This window comes from Dasypus novemcinctus, chromosome 11, assembly GCF_030445035.2.
Source record: "Dasypus novemcinctus isolate mDasNov1 chromosome 11, mDasNov1.1.hap2, whole genome shotgun sequence".
Classification (NCBI taxonomy): domain Eukaryota; kingdom Metazoa; phylum Chordata; class Mammalia; order Cingulata; family Dasypodidae; genus Dasypus; species Dasypus novemcinctus.
In genome coordinates, this window is record NC_080683.1 from 83,088,508 (window position 1) to 83,114,566 (window position 26,059).

The 26,059-nt window shown below is 39.6% G+C and overlaps 1 protein-coding gene and 1 non-coding gene across 4 annotated transcripts in view; one reads left to right on the plus strand and one right to left on the minus strand.

Moving 5' to 3' along the window:
* Positions 1-26,059, minus strand: part of PDSS2 (decaprenyl diphosphate synthase subunit 2) — a 328,334-nt gene that overhangs the window by 134,035 nt on the left and 168,240 nt on the right. The window lies entirely within an intron of this gene.
* LOC111760592 (U6 spliceosomal RNA) lies at positions 7,814-7,916 on the plus strand. Its single transcript, XR_002794239.1, has one exon. It is a non-coding gene; the product is annotated as a U6 spliceosomal RNA (small nuclear RNA).

Genomic DNA, 26,059 nt, shown 5'->3' on the forward strand with positions numbered 1-26,059 from the left:
TGAAGTGATTTGGCCCAACTAAAAATCTGAGCAAGTCTGATATCTACCTACTCCATGGACAAATCTCTTAAACTCTCAGGCTCTTTTACTTTCTTCTCATTGAAAGGAAAGGTATGGTAGAACCAGACCCCTCCAGGTTCCCAAATTCTAAGATTCAGCTATTTTTAAAAAATAATTTTGCATAGACTGGCAGTTAATAGTTAAAAAGACACAAATTATTACTATTTTTGGCACCTACTTTTCGATGGGAAAAAGGAATGAAGTGGCTGGTCATCCTTAAATCTGTCCTGCAATTCTACTATTTAGTACTGTGGTTTCAGCTTCTAAGATTTTGTCATCAGATAAACAACTTCGGATCACATGATGCAAGAGTCCAATTGTGTATGGCAGAACAGTAGTGACAGTATGAAAGAATCTGGGAAATTTTTCTTCTCACAATCTTATTTCCATTTTAGCTACCCAAAGTCATCTAGTAAACTTCCCATGTACCTGAATTAATAAAATTGTCTTAAATAAAAGTTTTCATGCCATTTTACATACATATATTTTATTTCTCTTGGGTATTTCTCATGCTAAATCTTTTTTCTTTTAACTTTTTATTGTAGTATCCAAAATAGATGACTGTGACAGTTTGAAGTTTTCATGAATCCCCAAAAGAGAAACTTTGTTTTTAAACTAATCTATTCCTATGGGTGTAAGATTCTTTTGATTGGAGTATATCAATGTGGTGTGACTCAGGTTGAGTCTCTGCTCTCTTGCTGGGTCTGTTACAAACAGAGACACAGAGAAAAAGGGAGGCACCATATTGATCCTGCCATGTGAGAAAGAGTACTGAAAGAAAACAGAAGCCCTGCGAGGCTGAGAGAAGTCCAAGAGTCTGTAACCAGCACAGTACAGAGGCACAGGAAGGGGTGCCTGAGGGGCTAGGCCCACAGAGCAGCTCCAGAGGAGACAAGCAATATGCCTAAGAGTTCACAGCTGAACTCAGGAAGAAAGTGGAGCAGCCAAGACTAACAGAGGAAGCCTGATAAGAGACAAGCCCTATGCCTGGTTGTCCACAGCTGAGCCCCAGGAGATAGTAGGTTCTGGAGAGAAAGACAGAGACCTCGGCAGAGATGGGCAGCCATCTTGCTTTGCCACATGGCAGGACCCTGAGAAGGAATCTCTGCTGATGTCTTGATTTGGACATTTCATGGCCTCAGAACAGTAAGCTTTTGCCCTAAATAAAACCTTCATTATAAAAGCCAACCCATTTCTGGTACTTTGCATTGGTACTCCTGTGGCAAACTACCACAATCACAAAATTTCCATTTTAACCACATTCAAGCACATAATTCAGTAGTATTAATTACATTCATAATACTGTACCTATCTTCATTGATATCCATTATCCCATGTTTTTCATCACCTCAAACAGAAACGACTTACCCATTAAGCTATAACTTCCTCTTCCTGCTCTGCCCTCTTGTCCTTGATAACTGATAAACTGCCATCTGTCACTATTAAGTTTTGCTTATTTTACTCAACATGATATCTTCAAGGCCATCCACATTGCAGAATACATCAGAACTTCATTCCTTTTTATGGCTGAATAATAGTCCATTGTATACATATAACACATTTTGTTGATTAATTTGTTGATGGATACTTCAGTTGCTTCCAGCTTTTGGCTATTGTAAATAATGTTGCTATAAATTTTGGTGTGCAAATAACTGTTTGAGTCCCTGCTTTCAATTCATTTGGGTATGTATCTATTAGTAGAAGTGGGATTTCCAGGCCACATGATCATTGTATTTTCAGTTTTCTGAGGAACTGCCAAACTGATTTCCACAGTGGCTACACCATTCAACAATGCCTCCAGCAATGTATAAAGGTTTCTATTTATCCACATCTTCACCAATACTTGTTTTCTGTTTTTTAAATTATACCTATTCCAGGTGATGTGAAATAGTATCTCACGGCAGTTTTGATTTGCATTTCCCTAATGCCTAATAATGTTGAGCATGCTTTCATGTGCTTATTGACCACTTGCATATCTTCTTTGGAGAAATGTCTATTCAAGTCCTTTGCCTTTTTAATACTGGGTTATTTGTTTTGTTGTTGAGGTATAGCAGTTCTTTATATATTCCAGATATTAATCCCTTATCAGATACATGGTTCACATATTTTCTCCCACACTGAAGGTTTTCTTTTCATTTTCTTGAAAGTGTTTTTTGATGTACAAATGTTTTTAATTTTGACGAAGTCCATTTTATCTATTTTTTCTTTTGTTGCTCATGCTTTGGGTGTCACTACCAAATCACTACCAAATCCAAGATTATGAACATTCCCCTTATGTTTTACTTTCTTCTAGGAGTTTTATGGTTTTAGCTCTTATATTTAGGTTCTCGATCCATTTAGAGTTAATCTTTGAATATTATGTGAGACAGAGCTTGTTTTAATTTCCAAAGCTCCTTAAGCAAATACCATGCAATAACAGTTTGGGTATTGGTTTAAACGATGGGAATTTATTCATTCAAGGTCTTGAGGCCAGAAAATGTCCAAATTAAGGTATCATCAAGGAGATGCTTTCTGTCCAAAGATTGTGGTGTTCTGGGGCTGGCTACCAGTAATCCTTGATTCTTCTGCCACGTGGGGAGGCACACTGTATCTTCTGGTCTCTTCCTTCTCTTCCAGGTTCTGTTTCAGCTTTCTGCATCCTATGGCTTGTTTTCCCTCTATCTAAATTTTGACTCTTATGAAGGACTCCAGTAATAGCAGTAAGACCCATCCTGATTGAGGTGGGACACATCTTAGCTGGAAGTAACCTCATAAGAAGATCCTACTTACAATGGGTTTACACCCACATGAATGGGTTAAATTTAAGAATATGTTTTTCTGGGGTACATGCAACTTCAAACCACCAGAGGTCTAACTTCATTCTTTTCCATGTGAGTATCCAGTTTAAGCAGCACCATTTGCTGAGAAAATATTCTGTCCCCAATTAATGTACTTGGCAAATTTGTCAAAAATCAGGTGGCCATAGATGTGTGGGTTTATTTCGGAACTCTCAATTCTATTCCATTGGTCTCTGTGTCTGTTCTTAAATCAGTACCATGATGATTACTGTGGCTTTGTAGTAAATTTTGGAATTAAGAACTGTGAGGCCTCCAACTTTGTTTTTCCTTTGCAATATTGATTTGCCTATTCAGGGCTCCTTGCAATTCTATATGAACTTGAGTACCAGATTTTCCATTTCTTACAATAAAGGCTGCTGGGATTTTGATAAATTTTGCAATGAATCTGTAGATAGCTCTAAGTAATAAGGACATCTTATGAAGTATTCCTATCCATGAACATGGGCTGTCTTGCTACTTATTTAGGTCTCCTTTTTTTAAATTCCAGAGATTCTAGGTTTTCAGAAAAGCCAAGCAGAAAGCACAGAGTTCCCATATACCATAACTCACATGCACAATTTTCCCTATTACTGACATTTTGTATTAGTGTGATAAGTTTGTTCCAATGAAACAATTTATTAAGATTTTACTGTTAAATATAAACCATAATTTATATTAAACTATTTCTGGTAACAAATATACAATATAAAATGTCCCCTTTAAACTACATTCAAATATGCAATTCAGTGGTGTTAATTACATCGACAATGTTGTGCTACCATCACCAACATCTATTATCAAAGCTTTTCCATTATCCCAAACATAGACCCTGTATCAATTAAGCATTACCTCCTCATTCCCTACCCCCACCCAGGCACCTGGTAACCTGTATTCTAGTTTCTGACTCTATGAATTTACTTTTTCTAATGATTTCATATCAGTGAGACCATCCAATATTTGCCCTTTTGTGTCTGGCTTATTAACTCAACATGACATCTTCAACATTATTCCAGGTTGTCACATGTATAAAAATCTCATTCCGTTTTATGGCTGATTAATATTCCAATGTATGCAAATACTACATTTTATTTATCCAATCATCTGTTGCTAATCCATTCAACTTCTGTTGCTTCTGTCCTTGGGCAATTGTGAATAATGCTGCTGTGAACAATGGTGTGCAAATATCTGTGTGAGCTCCTGCTTTAAATTCGTTTAGGTAAATACTAAAAAGTGGGATTTCAAGGTCATATGAGAATTCTATACTTAGCTTTCTGAGGAACTGCCAAACTTTTCCATAGCAGCTGCACCATTTTATATTCCCACTAACAATGTTCCTATTTCTTTATATCCATTACACAACTTGTTATTTTGTTCTTTTTCTTAAAAGTATTGATTCTAATGGGTGTGAAATGGTACCTCATTGTGGTTTTGATTTGCATTTCCTTAATGGCTAATGATGTTGAGCATCTTTTCATGTGCACTTTGGCTATTTAAATATCTTCTTTGGAGAAAAGTCTATTTAAGATTTGTGCCCATTTAAAAATTGGGTTTTGTTTTTTTGAAATGTTCTTATGTTTTTTATTTTTTTTTTTAAGGAGGCACTGGGGATTGAACTTGGGACCTCAAACATGGGAAGCAGGTTTTCAACCATTGAGCTACATCGCTCCCCATTTCGTTTTTGTGTTGTAGGATTTCTTGATATATTCTAGATATTAAACCCTTATCAGAAATGGGGTTTTTAAATATTTTCTCCCATTCTGAAGGATGCCTTTTTACTTTGATGATAAAGTTCTTTGATACGAAAGTTTATAATTTTGATAAAGTCTCATTCATTTATTTTTTCTTTTGTTGCTCATGCTTTTGGTGTAAAGTCTAAGAAATCTCTGCCTAACAAAAGGTCCTGAGGATGTTTCTCTACGTTTTCTTCTAGGAGTTTTATAGTTCTGGTCCTTATATTTAGGTCTTTGATCCATTTTGAGTTGATTTTTGTATAAGGTATAAGGTAGGGATCTAACTTCATTCTTTTGTATTTGATATCCAGTTTCCCCAGCAGCATTTGCTGAAAAGACTATCATTTCTCCATTGAGTAGACTTGGAACCCTTGTCAAAAATCGATTGGCCATAAATTGTTTGTGATCTCTTAATTCAATTCCATTGGACTATATGTCTTTCCTTGTGCCAGAACCAGGTTGTTTTGATTACTGTAGCCAGTAAGTTTTAAATTAGGGAAGAATGAGTCCTCTAATTTCATTTTATTTATGACAAAGACAACCTTTGAAATTGCTAGGGAAAGCTTATTACTCCTACAAATGATGTTAGGTCAATTGGCTTTTAAAAAGATCCCCACCTTATACCACAGATGGACATTTTTTAGACAGATTAAAGATCTAAATACAAAGTCAAATAGTAAATTTAGGAAAATATTCTTATGACCTTGAAGTAAAAAAGTTTGCAAAATAAAACAGGAAGTCAGGAAGCCATAAGAAACAACAACAACAACAAAATGGACAAATCCAAGTGGTTAAAATATTAAAAAGTTTACATGGGGAAGTGGATGTGGCTCAAGCGATTGGGCTCCCCTTTACATATGGGAGGTCCAGGGCTCAATTCCTGGAGCCCCTGGTGAAGGTGAGCTGATCCAAGTAGAGAGTTGGCCCACCCAGAGTGCTGGCTCACATGGAGAGTTGGCCTGAGTGGAGTGCCGGCCCATGCACCAAGCTGGCCCAAGCAGAGAGCTGGTGCAGCAAGATGACACAACAAAAAGAGACACAGCAGACCAGGTAGCTGAGGTGGTGCAATAGATTGAGCACCTCTCTCCTACTCCGGAAGGTCCCAGGATCGGTTCCCAGTGCCGCCTAAAGAGAAGACAAGTAGACACAGAAGAATGCACAGAGAATGAACACAGACAGCAGACAATGGGTGGGGCAGTGGAGTAAATTAAAAAAAAAAAAGTTTATATGGTCAAATATATCATAAAAAAGACTAAGGTGAATGAACTTCTGGGAAGGTGGTGGAATAGGGAACTACAGGGCTCACCCCTCCTCCAAAATAGCTAGAGGACGGGTAAGTACTCTTTGAAATAACTGTTTTGGGGCTCCAGATGCCAGGGGGGCACTATACAGCATCCAGAGAAGATTGAGAGGAAAAGGCTGAGAAACTGCTGTAGAATACTCTGAGTAGCTCACTCCACAGGGGCTGCCAGCACCCACCCCCCACTCTTGAGGCAGACTGCCTCAGAGTCTGGTCCCTAGCTGGCTGCTGAGGATGGAGAAGGACACGGAAGTCCTTCCCCAAAAACAGTGTAGGGGCATGGCTGAGCACTGATCATGGCTTATGATCGGCAAATTCAGATCGTTGGTCCTAGCTCTGAGCTGCTGTTTCAGTCTGCCCCTGTCAGGGATGGCATTGACCATAGTTTCAACTCTGTCCCTGATAGGAGGGGAGGTGATGAAGGTTTAAAAACACAGTTCCTTCTTAGGACTGCAGGGAACCATCTGCTGGGCAGGCCAGAAAAGCATAGCTCCAGGGAGTTGTAAAAAGATTTCTGGCATCTTTCCTGACCCTCACCCCCAGGGCTCTTTGGAACCGGTCTGCTTTCCCCTCTTGGGTCCCCTAGCCCTGTGCTGGCAGGGAAACAGTAACTTGGGTAAAGGCCTCTCCAGGGTGTCCTTCCTCACATAATTTGCCCTCTAGGCAAAAGGAGCTAGAGGCAATGAAAGGAGTATAAAAGAATATATAGAGGGAAAATAAAAACAAACAGAACGATCAAGATTCCTGGAGAAAGAAAAGAGAAAAGGAAGCTTTCTAGAGGGGATGAAACAACTGTACAAATAGTGCAATCTTAAAAATTGTACGATATATCCAGGGTAAGAACAAGATGATGTAGAGTTCAAAAACTCTCAACAGGTAACTGTTGTCACCCTTTAAAGAAATAAGTCCTCAGAATTACACAGAACATATCATATTAACAACACATTCAAAATTTCTCCACTAAGAGAAAATTTCACAAAAATAGTGAAGGATTTACAAAGAAACTAGAAATATTAGCTTTGTGCAGGAACTTCCTATTATAAAAGATCTTTAAATATATCATGCCTATCATAGTTTAGAATAAAGGTAAGAAATATAATTTCATGACTGTTTCCTTTTCTCTATCATCTTACTCTTTCCCCATTAAACTGCCCTTTCCTTGGATACTGTATGAATGACCCTTAAATCTCCACCTATCATCTTCACTTTTGCCCTATACTTGCAATACTGGCTTGTGTTATCTTTTAAGCCAAATTTCTTTATTTTGATGCCAGACTACACAAAGCATCAGTGGGTATAAAAACTCATTGAGTTCAAGTGAGATTCTGACTTTTAATTGGACAGGCTACTGGGTTTCAGTTTTCCCAGCTATAAAATGGGGAAATATTGTATCTCATAATGTTACCATTAAAGAAACTGTTATGTAGTTAAAAATCAACAAAAATAATATAGAATGTATTTAAAATGTTCACTTCATATACTGATTTATTAAAAATTGGTTAGTGGATGTGGCTCAAGTGACTGAGCTCCCACCTCACACAGGAGGTCTGAGGTTCGGTTCCTGGTGCCTCCTAAAGAAAATAAGCAAGACAGCGAGTTGACGTGACAGGTAGTCTCACTGAGCTGACACAACAAGATGATGTAACAAGAGACACAAGGAAAACATAATGAGAGACACAGCAAAGCAGGGAGTGGGGGTGGCTCAAGCCATTAGGCACCTCCCTCCCATATCAGAGGTCCCCCATTCTGTTCCAAATGCCTCCTAAAAAGACCAGCACACAACAAACAGACAGAGCAAATGCAAACAATGAGGTGGTGGGGAGAAATAAGTAAACACGTCTTAAAAATTTTTTTTTTCTAATTAGGTGGCAAAGCTATGAGAAAATTTTTAGCAAAATACACTATTAGTGCTTGCTTTGGTGGCACATATACTAAAATTGGAATGAGAGAAGATTAGCATGGCCCCTATGCAAGGATGACACACAAATTCATGAAGCATTCCATATTTTTAAAAGGACAAATATTGTATGGTTTCACTCATGTGAAATTATTAGAACAGGGGTTCTTGAACCAGGGGCCTGTGAGCTTGAATCGAAATTAAAAAAGCATTATTCCTGTGGGGATGTGTTGGTGTGGGTGTGATATATTTATTAAATAATACACAGTATATTGTGGACTTAATAAGGCGTCTGTGGTTTTCACGTGACTGGCAAAGGGGTCTGTGGAACAAAAAACTTTAAGAACCCCTGGTCTACAAAGAGTTGAACTAACTGTCAAAGAGTCTTAAAACAAATCCAATGAAGAAACACCCTAGGCAAGACAGAGAAACTAATAATCAGATGCCTAAATCAGCAAAAAATTACCAGTCATGCTGAGAAATAAGAATATATAGGCTGGCCAAGGAACAAATTAAAACTTTTGAGGAGACAAAGAATTTGAAACAATGAACCAATGATTTTCAAACAAATCTCCTAAATTAATTCAAGGTTATGAAGGAAAAACAGCTTAATAAATAAAGGATACTAAGAAGACAGTGGGAGAGCACAAAGAAGAATTTAAAGTTTATAAAAAGAAACTTAATAGAAATTATGGGAATTAATAGCACAATTGAAGAGATTAAAATACACTAAAGGCATGCAACAGCAGATTGGGACAGAAGAAATAATCAGCAAATTAAAATACAAGACAATCAAAATCTTCAAGACAGAAGAAAAAGAAAGAATGGAAAAAACTAAGCAGGGTCTCTTAGAGATTCGAATAACAGAATTAAACACACAGACATATGTGTTCCAGAAGGAGAAGAGACTGGAAAAGGGACAGAAAGAATTTTTGAAGAAATAAGGGACAGAAATAATTTGAGGACTATTTCCCAAATCTTATGAAAGTAATAAATATGCATGTCCAGGAAGCTCAACATACATCAAACAGAATAAATCTTACTCTGAGACACATAATAAGCAGAATGTCAAATGCCAAAGATAGAGAATCCTGAAAAGAACAAGAGAAAGGTGACTTGTCACATCCAAGAGAACCACAATAAAACTAAGTGCCAAGTTCTCATCAGAAACCATGGAGAAGAAAAACCAATGGTATGATATATTTAAGGCACTGAAAGAGGAAAACTGTCAGTCTCAAATATTTTACTTGGCAAAACTGTCCTTCAAAAGTGAGGAACAGTTAAAAATATTCGCAGATAAACAGAAACTGAGAGTTTGTCAACAAGAGACCTCTGTACAAGAAATACTAAAGGGAGTTCTGCAGGCTGTTAGGAAAAGACAGGAGAGAGAGGCTTGGAGTAGTGTGATGAAGTGAAGATTATCAGTAAGGGTAACAAATAAGGTAAAAAGAGAGACAAACATAAGATACAATATATAAAAATCAAAGACTAAAACGGTTGAAGTAAATAGTGCCTTTACAGTAATAACATTGAATGTTAATGGATTGAACTCTCCAATGATGAGATAGATTGCTAGAATGGATTTTTTTAAAAAGTATGATCCAACTATATGCTGTCTATAAGAGACTCTCACCGTAGACCCAAGGACACAAATAGGTTGAAAGTGAAAGGTTGGAAAAAGATATTCCATGCAAACAGTAACCAAAAAGGAGGTGGGGTAGCTATATTAATATCAGACAAAATAGATTTTAAATGCAAAACCGTTATAAATGACAAAGAAGGACATTATATATTAATATAAGGGGCAATCCACTAAGAAGAAATAACAATCATAAATATTTATGCACTTATCCATGGTTCCCCCCAAATACATGAGGCAAACATTAGCAAAACTGAAGGGAGTAATGGAACATCTCTAAAACAATAGTTAGAGACTTCAATATACCACTCATCAATAGACAGAACATCTGGACAGAGGATCAATAAAGAAACAAAGACTGAATAAAATGACAAATGGCTAGACCTAATAAATATACACAGACCACTGCACCCCAAAACAGCAGGAGATATATTCTTCTCAAGTGCTCATGGCTTGACCACTTGTTGGGTCACAAAACAAGTCTAAATAAATTTAAAATGAATAAAAAGTCTCAGTAAAATTTAAAATTTAAAACTTATAAAACACACTATCTCTGACCATAAAGAAATGAAACTGGCATTTGGCATTTGATATAATTCAAATCCTTTCTTGATAAAAATATTTCAAAAAATAGGAATAAAAGGAAACTTCATATACTTGATTAAGGGCATATAAGAAAAACCCACAGCTAACATATACTCAATGGTAAAAGACTAAAGCTTTTCCTCTGAAACTGGGAATAAGACAAGGGTGCCCACTATCATCAATGTTATTCACCATTATGCAATAACTTCTAGTTAGAGCAATTAGTCAAGAAAAAGAAATGAAAGGTATCCATTTTGGAAAGGAAGAAGTAAACTTGCCCTATTTGCAGATGACATGACCCTATATTTAGAAAGTCCTGAAAAATCGAAAGCTATTAGAGTTAATAGACGAGTTCGGCAAAGTGGGGGAATACAAGATCAACGTACAAAAATCAGTAGTGTTTACATACACTAATAATGAATAATCTGAGGAGAAAATAAGAAAAAAAAATTCCACTGACAACAGCAACAAAAAAGTCTTAAATATCCAGGAATAAATTTAATTAAGGATGTAAAGGACTTGTACACAGCAAACTACAAAATATTGCTAAAATAAATCAAAGAAGACCTAAATAAAGGGAAGGACATTCCAGGTTCGTGGATTGGAAGACTAAATATCATTAAAATGCCAATTCTACCCAAATTGGTTTATAGATTCAACATAATCCCAATCAAATTTGCAAAAGCCTTGAGGCGGTTTGAGATTATTTATGAATTCCAAAAAGAGAGATTTTATTTGTAAATTGGTCTATTCCTCTGGGTGTGATACCCTTTGATTGTATTAGATTTAGCTGAGATGTCTTTGATTAAATTATGTTAAAATTAGGGCTTTGATTCAACCATGCCAGTAGGGTATGGTTGACTCAAGTTGACTCAGGTTAAATCCCTGCCCCCTTGGTGGACTATATAAATGGACACTATCTCAAGACAACACACAGAAGAAGAAACATGAGAAAGATAAAGAGCTCCATAGGTGCCAGAGAAGAGAATTTTGTCATGATACAGGAGAGTAGAAAACTTTGATCCTGCGGCCCTGGGAAGAGATTAGCCATTCACCTGATAGTTGCAGCCAAAGAGAACAGAGCAGCTGAGCAGCTAAGGCCCAAGAGACCAGGCAGAGACTGCTCACCATCTTGCTTCAACCTGTGGCAACTGACTTTGGTGAAAAAGGAACCTTGAATTGGACTCTTTAGGACCTTGTAACTGTAAGCCTTTACCCCAAATAAATACCCTTTATAAAAGCCAATAGATTTCTGGTACTTTGCATCAGCACCTCTTTGGCTCACCAATACAAGCCTACTTTGCAGAAATAGAAAAGTCAATCATCAAACTAATTTGGAAGGGAAAGGGGCCCTGAATAGCCAAAACCATCTTGAAAAAGGAAAACAAAATTGGAGGACTCATACTTCTTTACTTTTATGCATATCACAAAGCTACAGTGCTCAAAACAGCATGGTACTGGCATAAAGATATAAATATATCTTGACCAGTGGAATCAAATCGAGAGTTCAAAAACAGAGCCTCACTATCTATAGCAAACTGATATTTGACAAGGCTGTCTAATCCACTCAACTCAGACAGAACAATTTCTTCAATTAACTGTGCTGGGAGAACTAGATATCTATACACGAAAGAATGAAAGAGAAACCCTATCTCATACATCATACAAAAATTAACTCAAAATGGATCAAAAACCTAAATATAAGAATCAGGATCATAAAAGACCTAGACGAAAATGTAGGGAAACATCTTTAAGATCTTGTGGTAGGCAATGGTTTCTTATAACACCAAAAGTACAAGCAATGAAAGAAAAACTAGATAAATGGGACCTCCTCAAAATGAAAAACTTTTGAGCTTCAAAGGACTTTGTCAAGAAAGTAAAAAGGCAACCAACTCAATGGGAGAAAATACTGGAAACCACATATTCTATAAGGGTTTGATATCCAGAATATACATAGAAATCCTATAACTCAACAAAAAAAGACAAACAACCCATTAAAAAATGGGCAAAAGACTTGACTAGACATTTCTTCAAAGAAGATATACAAATGGCTAAGAAGCACATGAAAAGATGTTCAACATCATCAGCCATTAGGGAAACGCAAATCAAAACCACAATGAGATACCACTTCACACCCACTAGAATGGCTAGTATTAAAAAAATCTCAAAAAAACAGAAAAGTACAAGTCTTGCAGAGGATGTGTAGAAACTAGAACACTCATTCATTGTTGGTGGGGTTATAAAAGGGTACAGGCATTGTGGAAGAAAGTTTGGTACTTCCTCAGGAAGCTGAGAATAGAACTGCCATATGTCTGGCAATGTCGCTATTAGGTATATACAAAGAAGAACTGAAAGCAGGGACATGAACAGACTTTTGCACACTGATGTTCGTAACAGCATTATTCACAATTGCCAAAAGATGGAAGCAACCCAGGTGTCTATGAACCGATGAATGGATGAACAATATGAGGTCTATACATATGATGGAATATTATTCAGCTATAAGAAGACATGGAGTCCTGATGCATACAATAACTTGGATAAACCTTGAGGACATTATGTTGAGTGACAAAAGCCAGACACAAACTGACAATCATTGTATGATCTTACTGATATGAACTACTTATAATAAGCAAACTCACAGAATATAGCTGAAAGGGGAAATTTGGGGTCCTGTATGTTATTATTAGGAAAGTTAGAGGATGAAACATGGGACTGTTGTGGCCGATGGACTGTGGCTAATTGTACAAATATTAGAACATTTTTTCATGAATTATAACAAATGCACAACACTATTACAAGGTACTAATAATAGAGTGGAATATGGGGGAAAATACACCTAATGTAAACTATGAACTATAGTTAACAGTAATATCTTAAATTCTTTCATTAATTGTAACAAAATTACCACACTAATGCAAAGTGTTAACAACAAGGGGCATGGGAACACTATACTTTTTATATGACTTTTCTGTAAACCTACATCTTCTCTAATGAAAAAACATTGCAATAATTTTAAAAAACCACAAAGGGCAAAAGAAATAAAAAGACTAAGGCAATGTAAACAATGAACCCTAACTTAAACCATGGACTAATAATGCACAGTGTCAATCAAGGGGGAGTGCATGGGAACTCTGTATTTTTTGCTTGCTTTTTCTGTAAACCTACAACTTCTCTAATAATACAATTTAAAAATCAGGCAAATAAAGAGTTGAAATAAAATATTTACAACACCTACAACAGACAGATTTATATTCATTTATAGTCAGACATGTACAAACTGGATAAGAAATTAATAAGAAAAAGAAAAACAGCTCAATAGCAAAATGGGAAAGGATATGGAGATGCAATTGCAGAAGAAACATAAACAGACAAAAACCATATGAAATTACGCTCCACCTTGTTAGTAGTCTGGAAAGGGAGTGTAGTCCCTTCAGCTTTGCAAAACATAAAAGATCAAGAACTTCAGGGTCAGTGAGGTGGAGATTAGGATCTCACACTGTGCCCCAAGAGTCAATGAGGCCCATAGGCATATTGTTTGGCAGATACAATGTTTTAAAAAAAACTGAATCTGAAAACCTCTGAAGTTATGCTTGTCAGTTTGCCACTATTTCTACCACTTTCTATACCTTAGGTACTTTCACTTGAACAACCTGACCCTTCAAGGCAACTGCTTATAGGGGAGATTTTTCCTAGTACACAGTTAGATTACATTGGTGTAATCATTAAGGAAATTACGGCATTTGTTAAAATAAAAATTATTTGCATACCCTTTGACCCATGATATCCTACTAAAATAAGAGCATAATTGTATACATACCCATAAACGTGTTTGTTTACATGGTTTGGTAATAACAAAAAAACTGGAAGCAGCCTAACTGCCCGCTAACGCAGTTTAATACCAAGTAGACCTTAAAAAGAATGCAGTCGATTTACACCTACTGACTTGGAGAGTTATCTATGGTATACTGATGAGTGTGAAAGCAAGCATAAGAATGTCAATTCCACGAGGACTGGAATTTTTGCCTGTTTTGTATCCTCAGTGCCTAGAACAATGGCTTACAAAGAGTAAGCCTTCATGAATTTTCAAAGGAATGAATGAATAAGTGAAGAGCATGGCTTGATTTTTGAGGGAAAAAAGGAAGGAAAGAAAAATAAGAAGAAAGAAAAAAGAGCAGGCAGATGCTGAGATTATGCACTTTTTAATAGCATTTTATGTTTTCTAGTAGTTAAACTTTTTAAAGTGGTAGGCACAGAACAAGCAAAGATTTAGATTTGGAGGTGGGTATGGGATGTTCATGGAGTAGTAGCAGACAAGCCCGTCTTATACAGAGAGGAACACAGATGAGGTTGGACTCACAGATTGAAAAGGGCCTTGAATTCTGAGAAGAAAGAGTTCAGGTTTTTCTTAGTAATAATGTGGAATCATTAAGGAGGTGCTGGAAAATGAGAAGATGCTCTGATGAAACTGGCATTTTAGGAAATGGAATATGCCAGTATAATCCAGGATGCACAGAGTGGAAAGAGATGCCTATCAAAAAGACCAGGCATGCCTTCAGAGAACCCTAGTTGTAAAGGGCCTAAGGAGGCAACTAGTGCATGCTCCCACTCATGAAAGTCACCCAGCTTCTGTCGGAATATTTTCAGTGACAAAGGGCTGATGATATCATAAGGAAAGCTATTCTGTTAAGACAGCTTTATAAGAAATTTCTCCCTGGTTTTATACCACAATTTGCTAACCTGTAACTGTCACCAAGTTGTTCCTACTTCTCTAGTAATTTAGGTATGATGTGACTAGACTGTGACAATTGAGATGGATAGGGAGTGACAAAAAATATCTGATGGAAAAATGCCAGGATTGCTGTGTGACTGACCAAAACTGGAGGACAAATAAAAGATACTTTTTAAATGTGGGGCTGAAGTGACCATAAAAAGGTAGCAGAAATGAGACAAGCAGGAGGATGAAGAAGCCATCAGGTTATATCACTCACTACTTAAAACCCTCTAGTGGCTCACCATCTCACTCAAGGGTAAAAGCCAAAGTACCTACAATGGATTCCAAGGTCCAACACAATCTGCCACAGCTCCTCTATCCCCTCTCTGACTTTATTTTCTACTTTTTTCTCCCTCACTTTCCAAGACTACCTCTAGACTGGTCCTTAAAACATGTGAAGTCTGCTCTCACCTTAGTACCCTTGCCTTTTTCTTCCTTTCTTCAAGGCTTAGTCACTCATCCCTTTCAGGTCCCAACAAAAATGCAGCTGATTAGTGAGGCCCTCCTTGATCTCTCCATTTACAATAGCAACCTTCCCATCCCCATCAGCACTCCCTATTCTGATTTCCTGCTTTTTCATTCCACAGCACTTACTGCCTCTTGACACACTAGCTATTTTGCTTGTTTGCTTTTTCTCTCCCCACTGCCCCACAAAAACAAAGCTCCATAAGGCAAAGAAGGAAGTGACGAGAGTAGATAAAAACAAAAGAATTCCTGAAACAGTACTCCCAAAATGTCAAGTTTAAAACGCAAAAAACCAGGCATATGAAGTATAATCTTTGGAAAATATATGCTTCTGTAAATATATACCAAGTAAAATAATCTTTCATGGTGATAACCTTTAACTAATTTTAAGTATCAAATTTTTTTTTTTTTAAGATTTATTTCTCTCCCCTTTCCCCCTCCCCCCCGTTGTCTGCTCTCTGTGTCCATTCGCTGTGTACTCTTCTGTGACCGCTTCTATCCTTATCAGAGGCACCAGGAATCTGTGTTTCTTTTAGTTGTGTCATCTTGTTGTTGTGTCAGCTCTCCGTGTGTACAGCGCCATTCTTGGGGAGGCTGCAATTTCTTTCGCGCTGGGCGGCTCTCCTTACGGAGTGCACTCCTTGCACGTGGGGCTCCCCTACATGGGGGACACCCCTGCGTGGCAGGGCACTCCTTGCGTGCATCAGCACTGCACATGGGCCAGCTCCATACGGGTCAAAGAGGACTGGGGTTTGAACCGCGGACCTCCCATGTGGTAGGCAGAGGCCCTATCCATTGGGCCAAGTCCGCTTCCCTTCATTTTTTCTAGGTAAGCCAGATCCAAAGTCCCAAGAGGATTGAAAGTAGTAATAATTAAAGAAACATTAAGGATTTCCCAATTTTGCCATTTATTCATGTTGATAACCTAAGTTAAAATGGAGCTTTGAATTTGGGGTTTGTCATGATCACAGCATTCAAAACAAAGCTTATTTTACTCCTGCACTGGCTACGAGAATTCTGATTTTTAAAACAGATAACAAAATTAAAAAATCTCAACTATTAAAAGCAAAATACCAAAGCAAGAGCAATGACCAAGTCACAAGTTCAAGGGCTGAAAAGAATGACCAGGCTTTTCTTCCAGCTCTGACCATGAAGCAATCAGTGAGTATACTGAAGACTCTTGGTCTTTTTAAAAACAGCTCAGCAGACCTTCTAGTTTAGAGTACATAGAAAAGGGGCAAAAAATATAGTCTTTGAAGGTGATCTCATATAAAGAGATTAGAAATCTGGGTCTATGTTAAAATCTTGTCATGCCATGAAAATACAAGATCTTTGGAAGTGGACAAGAAAAAATAGGCATAAATTAAAAAAAAAAATCTTTAAAAGAAACAAAATTCCCTTATATTCAATGCTGTAATTTAGAACTGGCCATTTTACAGATACAAGTTTAAAACAATCACAGCCACAGCTTCACACAAAGACTTTCCTCTATTTCTAAAACTGAAAGCTCAGTATTGATGTGTTCTGTCATTAGTTCCCTCCATACATGACAACCCATCTACAAAGAGGTGAGCTGCCTTCCGTGGTGGCAGTCACACTTAAGAAAGCAGAGGAATGTTGGGACTCAGCCGAGTCACCATATTTATTACTAGAAATTTGGATTACATTTTCTCTATACACCAACATAATAAAGTTCTACTTAGTGAACAACTAAAATACTTATGACACTCTTAATTAAGCATAAGCAAGCCAGGTAACTTACTGTATTTAAGAACACTGTAACAAACATCATTTTGAATAATTCAGACACAAACCCAGCACTGTCATATAATTATCCTGCAAGTCAACCAGATGCTTATAATGAGGAGGGGGAGGAGTAGCTCACTAACAGTGTCTGGCTTCTAGAAACACTTTAAACTGGGCTGTTTTCTGAGAAGCAAAAAGAAAGCCTATCTAGGCATCCTTATCTAGGTCCCTAAAAGTACTTTTTTAGGAGTGAGTATCACAAAAGGGGTTAAAAATACTTAAGCCTACCAAAAAAGCCTAACAAGACATCTGGGTGATGTGGCTGTCACCGTCAGGGCAGCCCTTGGAGGGAATGCCCATATCAATTCAGTTTATCAGATGGACAGCTGATCAACATTAAACAGACATGCTCTGGGCAGCCTGAGCTGAGCTTCCTGACATGAATTCCAATGAGAGCCCTCTGCTCTCTACCACTGAGCTCCACCATTTTTTTTACTGTTGCAGCTCCCCAGACATATGGGAATCCCTAGTGATGAGCACATAAAGCTGCCTCTAACTCAAATGATGGCTCATTTCCCCCGGCTGAAAGCAGACATTAATATCCTGAGGCGATCAGGCCCACCTCCCTGACCCCCATCTACCGAAGCAAAACGACCGTCCTATTTCTTCATTTAATAAGCTTTTAATGAAGAAAATCAAAACCCCTTCCCTGACTGCAGCACAGTTCTACATGAAAAGGTTATACAAATACATCAGATGTAGTGTCAAAGACTTCCAAAATATCTGTCCCCCTCCCCACTAGAGAATAGATTCTGTTACTTGCCTTCCCATAGTGCTCATTCTTTCTGGGCTGCCATGGTACAGGAGCTCAGTTCTCTGTTCCCATAATGACTGAGTCATCTCCATGGTATGGCAGGTGGAGGATTAAAGAACTGATTACAAAGAGCATACTGGTGTTTCCATTTTCATTACAAACCCCTTTCTTCAAAGGTTTACCATTGAGCTATGAAAACTGCTTCAGGCACAACCAGACTGGGAGGAATGACTGCCCAGTGACAATCCAGAAAATGTGAACCAGAAAATGATTCTGAGCTAAGTTAGAATAAGAGAAAGCTAAAAATATTTGGTGAATTAGAATTGGTAAACATACTTTGGTTTTAGGAGGAGGAGTGGAGGGAAAGATGCGTGGATGGCAAAAGGAAGAAGACAAGCAGATTTTTACCTCTAAATACTGGAGACTGGTAAAAAATAAGGGGGATCTGAATCATTGCTGAAACTTAGTGCTGGGCCCATTGTCTATTAACAGGGTTCTGTGAGTTCTGAATTGCTTCACAAAAGGCTGAGATTTGAGTTTTCTCTTCTTTTGAAAGCAAGCAGGGGTTAGGAGAAATTGAAGGCTGCATGTTAAATGGAGCACAGTAAGCACTGCAAGAGGGAAATGTCATTCTATAAAGACCTCTCCATCTAAATAACAAGAGGCAGTGAGGGACTGAAAAGAGAACCTTGGCAGGTTTCATTTAAAACACGAAATGTGTCTGAGGTTGGAAGATGTGAAGGTAAAGTGAAAATAAAGGGGCATAGATCCTTTTCCTATGAAAAAAAAAGGTGTCAGGACATAGACTATAAAGTGATGTGCTATACGAAATTAGATTGCTTACACTGCTACCTAATCAGCCCGGGCATCTAGAGTCACAAGAACAAATCCCATATGTCCTCCCAAATACTTAACCAGGTCTTTTCAGGTATAAAAACAGAATGATTCTCTAGCATGTTTACACTGCAGGGGCAAAGTAAAGCCATGGGGCAGGTACTCAGCATGCAGGTTAATGCACAATTCATAACTTCCTCTGTACTCAGATATTATGATTTTAATATATTATCTTAGCTAATCTTTTTTTTTTTAAAGATTTATTTATTTATTTAATTTCCCCCCCTCCCCTGGTTGTCTGTTCTTGGTGTCTGTTTGCTGTGTCTTGTTTCTTTGTCCGCTTCTGTTGTCGTCAGCGGCACGGGAAGTGTGGGCGGCGCCATTCCTGGGCAGGCTGCTCTTTCTTTTCACGCTGGGCGGCTTTCCTCACGGGTGCACTCCTTGCGCGTGGGGCTCCCCCACGCGGGGGACACCCTTGCGTGGCACGGCACTCCTTGCGCGCATCAGCACTGCGCATGGCCAGCTCCACACGGGTCAAGGAGGCCCGGGGTTTGAACCGCGGACCTCCCATATGGTAGACGGACGCCCTAACCACTGGGCCAAAGTCCGTTTCCCTATCTTAGCTAATCTTGACCAGATTTAGTTATTAACTTATTTTTTAGAGGAGGAAATGGAAGCTCAGATACACTGCCTAATTTCGGTCTCATGTTTATTAAGTAATGTGGCTAGATTCTGATTAAAAGACTTTTTGCTGATATAAAATCCAATTCACCTGCTATCTATCAAACCCTACTGACTCTCTAAAGAAACAGTTTTCTTAGTATAACATAGAACAACTGTGGTATCATCTATAGTCTGTCTCTAGACCCAGGGGTTCTCAATCTCTGATGTACAATGGACTCATCTGGCAGTCTAGTGAAGCCTGTGGACCCATACTCAGAATAATGTTTTAAATACATAAAATAAAATAAATACAATGACAATGGAAACCAATTATGTTGAAAATAAAGACATAACTATTTCTCTATCCAAGTTCATGGACCCCTGTATTCAATCTTCAATTGGGGGGCATTGTGATCTCCAGGGTCTCCAATGTGGACTAAGAACTTTACATAGACTATTTTATTTAATACCTCCAACAATCTGAAAAAGAGTTAATTATCAAGGCTTTATATGGAAGTAATATAAGGCTCACAGAGGTCAAGTTATTTGCCTAATGCCACTCTGGTAGTTACTATAGAGCCAGTCTGACCTATGAATCCACGCTACTTCCATTTCACCAAATTGCCAGCTAAATATAGAGATAGGGAAACCCAGGGGAGTATATGATTGATGTCTCTCTATAGCCATAGCTGTTCTTTTATTCTTTGGCCTTTTGAAAAGCTAGGAGAAAGGGAGTAACATAGGAAGAAACTGGAGGAAGAAACGGCAAAGTATGCATGATAGATTATATAGCTTTTTGTCAAATATTCTGATGTCTCTCCGTCTGCCCCTCCTCCCCTGCCCCGCAAGCAGCACCACTCCGTGAAGATTATGAATCTGCATTCTCTTAAACTCAAGTAAAGTGTAAACGAAAAGTGAGTGAAAGTGTCATTTCTAACCAGAAGCTTTAAGAACTGGCTCATAACTTATCAGGTCTCTTTTCTCTCAGTAATGAAATAGAAATATTTCAGATGGAGGATGTTCCAGCAACCTTGGTCTTAGAATGAAGGAAAATGGCAACAGACATGTAGGATGAATGAGCAGACCATTGTTTTGTGAGTCACAGAGATTTTAAAGTTGTTTGTTACTGCAGCTTAACCTAACCTACGAGACTTTCCTTTGCCTAGAATTAATGATTATATACTATATGTATATCAGTGCTGACCTTGAGTACAAAGAGAAAAGCACCGGGACAATGCCTTCAAGCATGAATATTAAAGGAGTGAAAAAAAGGGAATATTTAGCTGTAAGAATTTGGGAAGTCCAAGGAAAATTCTTTCTACAGTAGAGTGCTTGACTGTCATCAATCACAAAGCACCACATAGAGAGCAAATCAATTGCAACAACCTAGATACGGGAAGGGAACTAACAGAACATCAGATGTGCCACTGCAGGAGGGGTGTCTTATAGGGGACAGACAAAGTAAGATTCTCCATCCTAACCAGGGCTGATATGGGGTAGTGACATTTAAAAGACAGAAGTTTCTTAGAAACTAGTCCATCAGTCTTTTTTTTTTTTTTAAGATTTATTTATTTATTCTCCTTCCCCCACCCCTCCACCCTTGTTGTCGGCTCTCTGTGTCCATTTGCTGTGTGTTCTTCTTTGTCTGCTTGTCTTCTCTTTAGGCAGCACTGGGAACCCAATCCTGGGACCTTCTGGAGTGGGAGAGAAGTGATCATTCTCTCGTGCCACCTCAGCTCCCTGGTCTGCTGTGTCTCTTATTGTCTCTCCTCTATGTCTATTTTTGTTGCTTCATCTTGCTGTGTCAGCTCTCCACACAAGCCAGCACTCCATGTGGGCCAGCATCCTACACAGGTTAGCACTCCATGCTGGCCAGCACTCTGCATGGGCCAGCTCTCCGCTCAGGCCAGCTCATCACGCAGGACAGCTTGGCCACACCAGGAGGCCTCGGATATCAAAACCTGGACCCCCTATATGGTAGACAGGAGCTCAATTGCTTGAGCCACATCCACTTCCCTATCAGTCTTATATTTAATGTTCATGCTTGGGTGTATATTAATTGCTTTTCTCATAATCCTGCTTTAAAAGTGCTTGTAAGGTACATATAAAAGATCCTTTTCTATAAAAGAGACTCCCAGAAGTATCAGGAAAGCAACAACATTTTAGGGGGGTGGGGTGGGCTTAAGGCTCATGAAAGGATGGAGCAGAAATGAAGATGACATTAAAAACGTCCGTCTACCATATGGGAGGTCGGCGGTTCAAACCCCGGGCCTCCTTGACCCGTGTGGAGCTGGCCATGCGCAGTGCTGATGCGCGCAAGGAGTGCCGTGCCACGCAAGGGTGTCCCCCGCGTGGGGGAGCCCCACGCGCAAGGAGTGCGCCCGTGAGGAAAGCCGCCCAGCGTGAAAAGAAAGAGCAGCCTGCCCAGGAATGGCGCCACCCACACTTCCCGTGCCGCTGACGACAACAGAAGCGGACAAAGAAACAAGACGCAGCAAATAGACACCAAGAACAGACAACCAGGGGAGGGGGGGAAGTTAAATAAATAAATAAATCTTTAAAAAAAACAAAAAACAAAAAACAAATTTCTAGGGAAACGGACTTGGCCCAGTGGTTAGGGCGTCCGTCTACCACATGGGAGGTCCGCAGTTCAAACCCCGGGCCTCCTTGACCCGTGTGGAGCTGGCCCATGCGCAGTGCTGATGCGCGCAAGGAGTGCCGTGCCACGCAGGGGTGTCCCCCGCATAGGGGAGCCCCACGCGCAAGGAGTGTGCCCCGTAAGGAGAGCCGCCCAGCGCGAAAGAAAGTGCAGCCTGCCCAGGAATGGTGCCGCCCACACTTCCCGTGCCGCTGACGACAACAGAGGCGGACAAAGAAACAAGACGTAGCACATGGACACAGAACAGACAACCGGGGCGGGGGGGGGGGGGGGGTTAAATAAATAAATAAATGTTTAAAAAAAACAAAACACAAATTTCTAAAAAAATCTCATCATAAATGAAGATATGAGAAGGGAAATTGGGATAGCACACCCACTTACTATTCCAAAGCAAATTACAGATTATATGGGGTCTTCATTGAGAAAAATAGTGGGATGGGTAACAGAAAGTCAAAGAATGAAACGAAAAAATCAGCCATTTGCCTGATAGGTTACAGATGAACTTGGGAAGAGGACAGAACAGCCAAGACCGATATAAGAGGCTTGGAAAGAAACAAGCCATATGCCAGGAGGGAGAGGATCATTTCAGCACGAAACCCCAAGAGGTTGGTCCCATGGAGCAGCTCAGGAAGAAGGGGTAAGCCCAGAGGGAAAGGCAGAAACCTGGACAGAGAGAGGCGGCCATATTGCATCACCGTGTGGCAACACACCAGGATTTACAGTAGCTGACTTTGGTAAGAATGCCTCTCTGATGGTGCCTTGCTTTGGACTTTTCTTGGCCTTGGAACTACATGCTTTTACTCCAAATAAACACCCTTTATAAAAGCCAACAGATTTCTGGTACTTTGTATTGTCAACCCTTTGGCAAACTAAAACAATGGACTTAAATTGTAGGTAAGTTGATTGCATCTATGACTGATTACATCTACAATCAAATGAGGAGACTGCCTTCAACAATGAGAGAAGTCTAATCCAATTAGTTGAAGGGTTTAAAAGAAGAAGTGATGATTTTAGCAGTCAGAAGGGAGAATTTCCACCTCTACTTCAGGCAGCCAGCTTCTCCTGGAGAATTCATCTATAACCTTCATAGGAGTTTCCAGCTTGCGGTCTACCTTACAGAATTTGGACTTGTACACCCCCACAGTCACAAGACAATTCTCATAAAAATCATAATATTTACAGCTATTTCCTGTTGGTAATGGTTCCCTAGAGAATTCTGACTAACACAGCTTTGGTACTGGGGTGGTTTTTTTTTTTTTTAATATTTATTTATTTCATTTCATTTATTTATTCTCCCTCCCCTTGTTGTTTGCACTCACTGTCTGCCATCAGCTCTCCACAGCGGCTTGGGACATCAGCACACTATGCGGTGGCACAGGCCGTCAGCTCATGGTGGCAGTGAGGGCCAGCCTGCCTTTACCAGGAGCCCCAGGGAATTGAACCCATGGCATCCAATATGGTAGATAGGAGCCCAATCACCTGAGCCACATCTGTCTCCCTAGGAGTGGTTCTTAAGAAACAGACTCTTAAGGATGAGATTTCTGAATTGGTACTGGGGTTTTGGGGATTGGTTCACTAATCTGATTAGATTACAAGGCACTAATGACTCTATTTCCAATAATCAAGATGACACCAATAACCCAAGGTGTGGGTTAGCAATAGAGATACAAAAAATTTCACCACTTGATACAGTTACTCAAAACTGTAAGGCAAGGCTCCGGGTGAGAGTGTTTTTGATACCTTAAGAGAGTTTTGTGGAGTTAAAAGGTATAATGATACTGACTGATTATTCCTAAATACACGGGATACAATTATTTAAAAAGGGGATGAGCTCAAGACTTCAAATTTGCAACTCAAGCACTGAAGGACATGAAAATTTCTGTGTGTGCCCTGAAAGAAAATCTTATTTCATATACCTATAGACTTGAGATTTCTGAAAACCAGACCCATAGTCTCATTGTGGGAGTGGCTTAATTATACATAACTAAATTCCCAACCTTGCAGGGTGTCGGCCATTAGAGAACACTGACTGGAAAGGAATGGGATCTTGAAAAACGGAATGGGGATTTACAGGTTGATAACAATGGTAATAGGGACATAGAACCCTTAGATTCTTCTGAGTCTCTGCCAAATAAACCTGTAATGGTCTGTACTGAGGAACCAGCCACCTGACCTCTAGTCTGCCCTGAGGGATCTGCCATCCAATCTCTACCTGAAGAGATTTAGGTCAAGTGAACAAAAGTCTAACTTGACTTATGAAAACAAAGAGGCACATTCCCTTAATCAATTCCCAGAACCGAGACAGTTTACAGACCCAGAGCCCCTTGAATGAGGGGAAAGTAGGCCATCTTGGGGAAGGACCCTGTTGTGCTGCCAAAAATTTATACTGTTAATCTTCCTCTCAGCATTCCCTAAAGAAACCACTTATCAGAATAACTGTGCATTGGGGAAAAGGAAATGATCAGGATTTGGGGATTAGTAGACATGGCTCAGAAGTGACTAATTCCAAGAGACCCAAAACGTTACTGTAGTCCATCAGTAAAGGATTTATGAAGGTCAGGTGGCTAATTGCTCCGGTCTGGCGGGGGCGAGTCCAGGGACCTGTGGGAAGAAGCAGGGTAGGGCAGGAGTCGAGAGAAGACAGACCTCACATCGCGTGGCTCCCCACAGCTAATGGGAGTTTTAGCTAAGGTCTGTTTCACAATGGGTTCAGTGGGTGCTATTCTGTGGTTATTTCCCCAGTTCTGGAATGCATAATTGGATTAGACATACTCAGCACATGGCAGAATCCCCACATTGGTTCTCTGACTCGTGGAGTGAGGGATATTATGGTAGGAAAGGCCATGGAGAAACCACAAAAACTGCCCTTACCTGGCAAAAATAGTAAATGAAAAGTAATATTGGATTCTTGGAGTAATTGCAGAGACCTGTGTCATCATCAAAGACTTAAACAATGCAAGGGTGGTGGTTCCTACCACAAACCCATTCAACTCTCCTATTTGGCCCGTGCAGAAAACAGATGAATCTTGGAAGATGACAATATATTAACATAAACTTAACCAGGTGGTGACTTGAATTGCAGCTGCTGTTCCAAATGTGGTATTACTGCTTGAGCAAATCAACCCATCCCCTGGTACCTGGTATGCAGCTACTGATCTAACAAATGATTTTTTCTCAATTGCCTTTTGTTAGTAAAGACCACCAGAAACAGTTTGCTTTAAGATGGCAAGGCCAGCAATAAACCGTCACCAATCTACCTCAGGGGTATACCAATGTGTCAGCCTTTTATCATAACCTAGTCCGCTGGGACCTTGATTGTCTCTCCCCACCACAAGACATCACACTGGTCCTTTATATTGATGATATCATGTTGATTGTACTTAACAAGCAAGTAGCAACTACTTTATACTTAGTAAGGTATTTGCATGTCAGAAGGCAGGAAACAAATCCCTTAAAAATTCAGGAGCCTTCCACCTCAGTAAAATTTCCAGGGATCCAGTGTTGTGTGGAATGTCACAATATCCCTTCAAAAGTGAAGGATAGGTTGTTGCATTTGGCCCCTCCTATAATCAAAAAAGAGGCACAGGGAAGCGTATTTGGCTCAACAGATAGAGCATTTGCCTACCACAAGGGAGGTCCAGGGTTTGATCCCAGGGCCTCATGACCCATGTGATGAGCTGGCTCATGTGCAGTGCTGATGTGAGCAAGGAGTGCCGTGTCACTCAGGGTGTCCCCTGCATAGGGGAGTCCCATGTGCAAGGACTGTGCCCCATAAGGAGAGCTGCCTAGCATGAAAAAAGTGCAGCCTGCCCAGGAGTGGAGTAGCATGCACCGAGAGTTGACGCAGCAAGATGATGTAACAAAAAGAGACACAGATTCTGGGTGCCGCCAACAAGAATCCAAGTGGACACAGAAGACCACACAGCGAATGGACACAGACAGCAGACAACTGCGGGGGGAGGGGAGGGCAGGAAGGAAGGGAAGAGAAATCAATCAATCTTTAAAAAAAAAAAAAAGAGGCACAATGCCTAGTTGGCTTCTGTGAATTTCGGAGACAGCATATCCCTCATTTGGGTA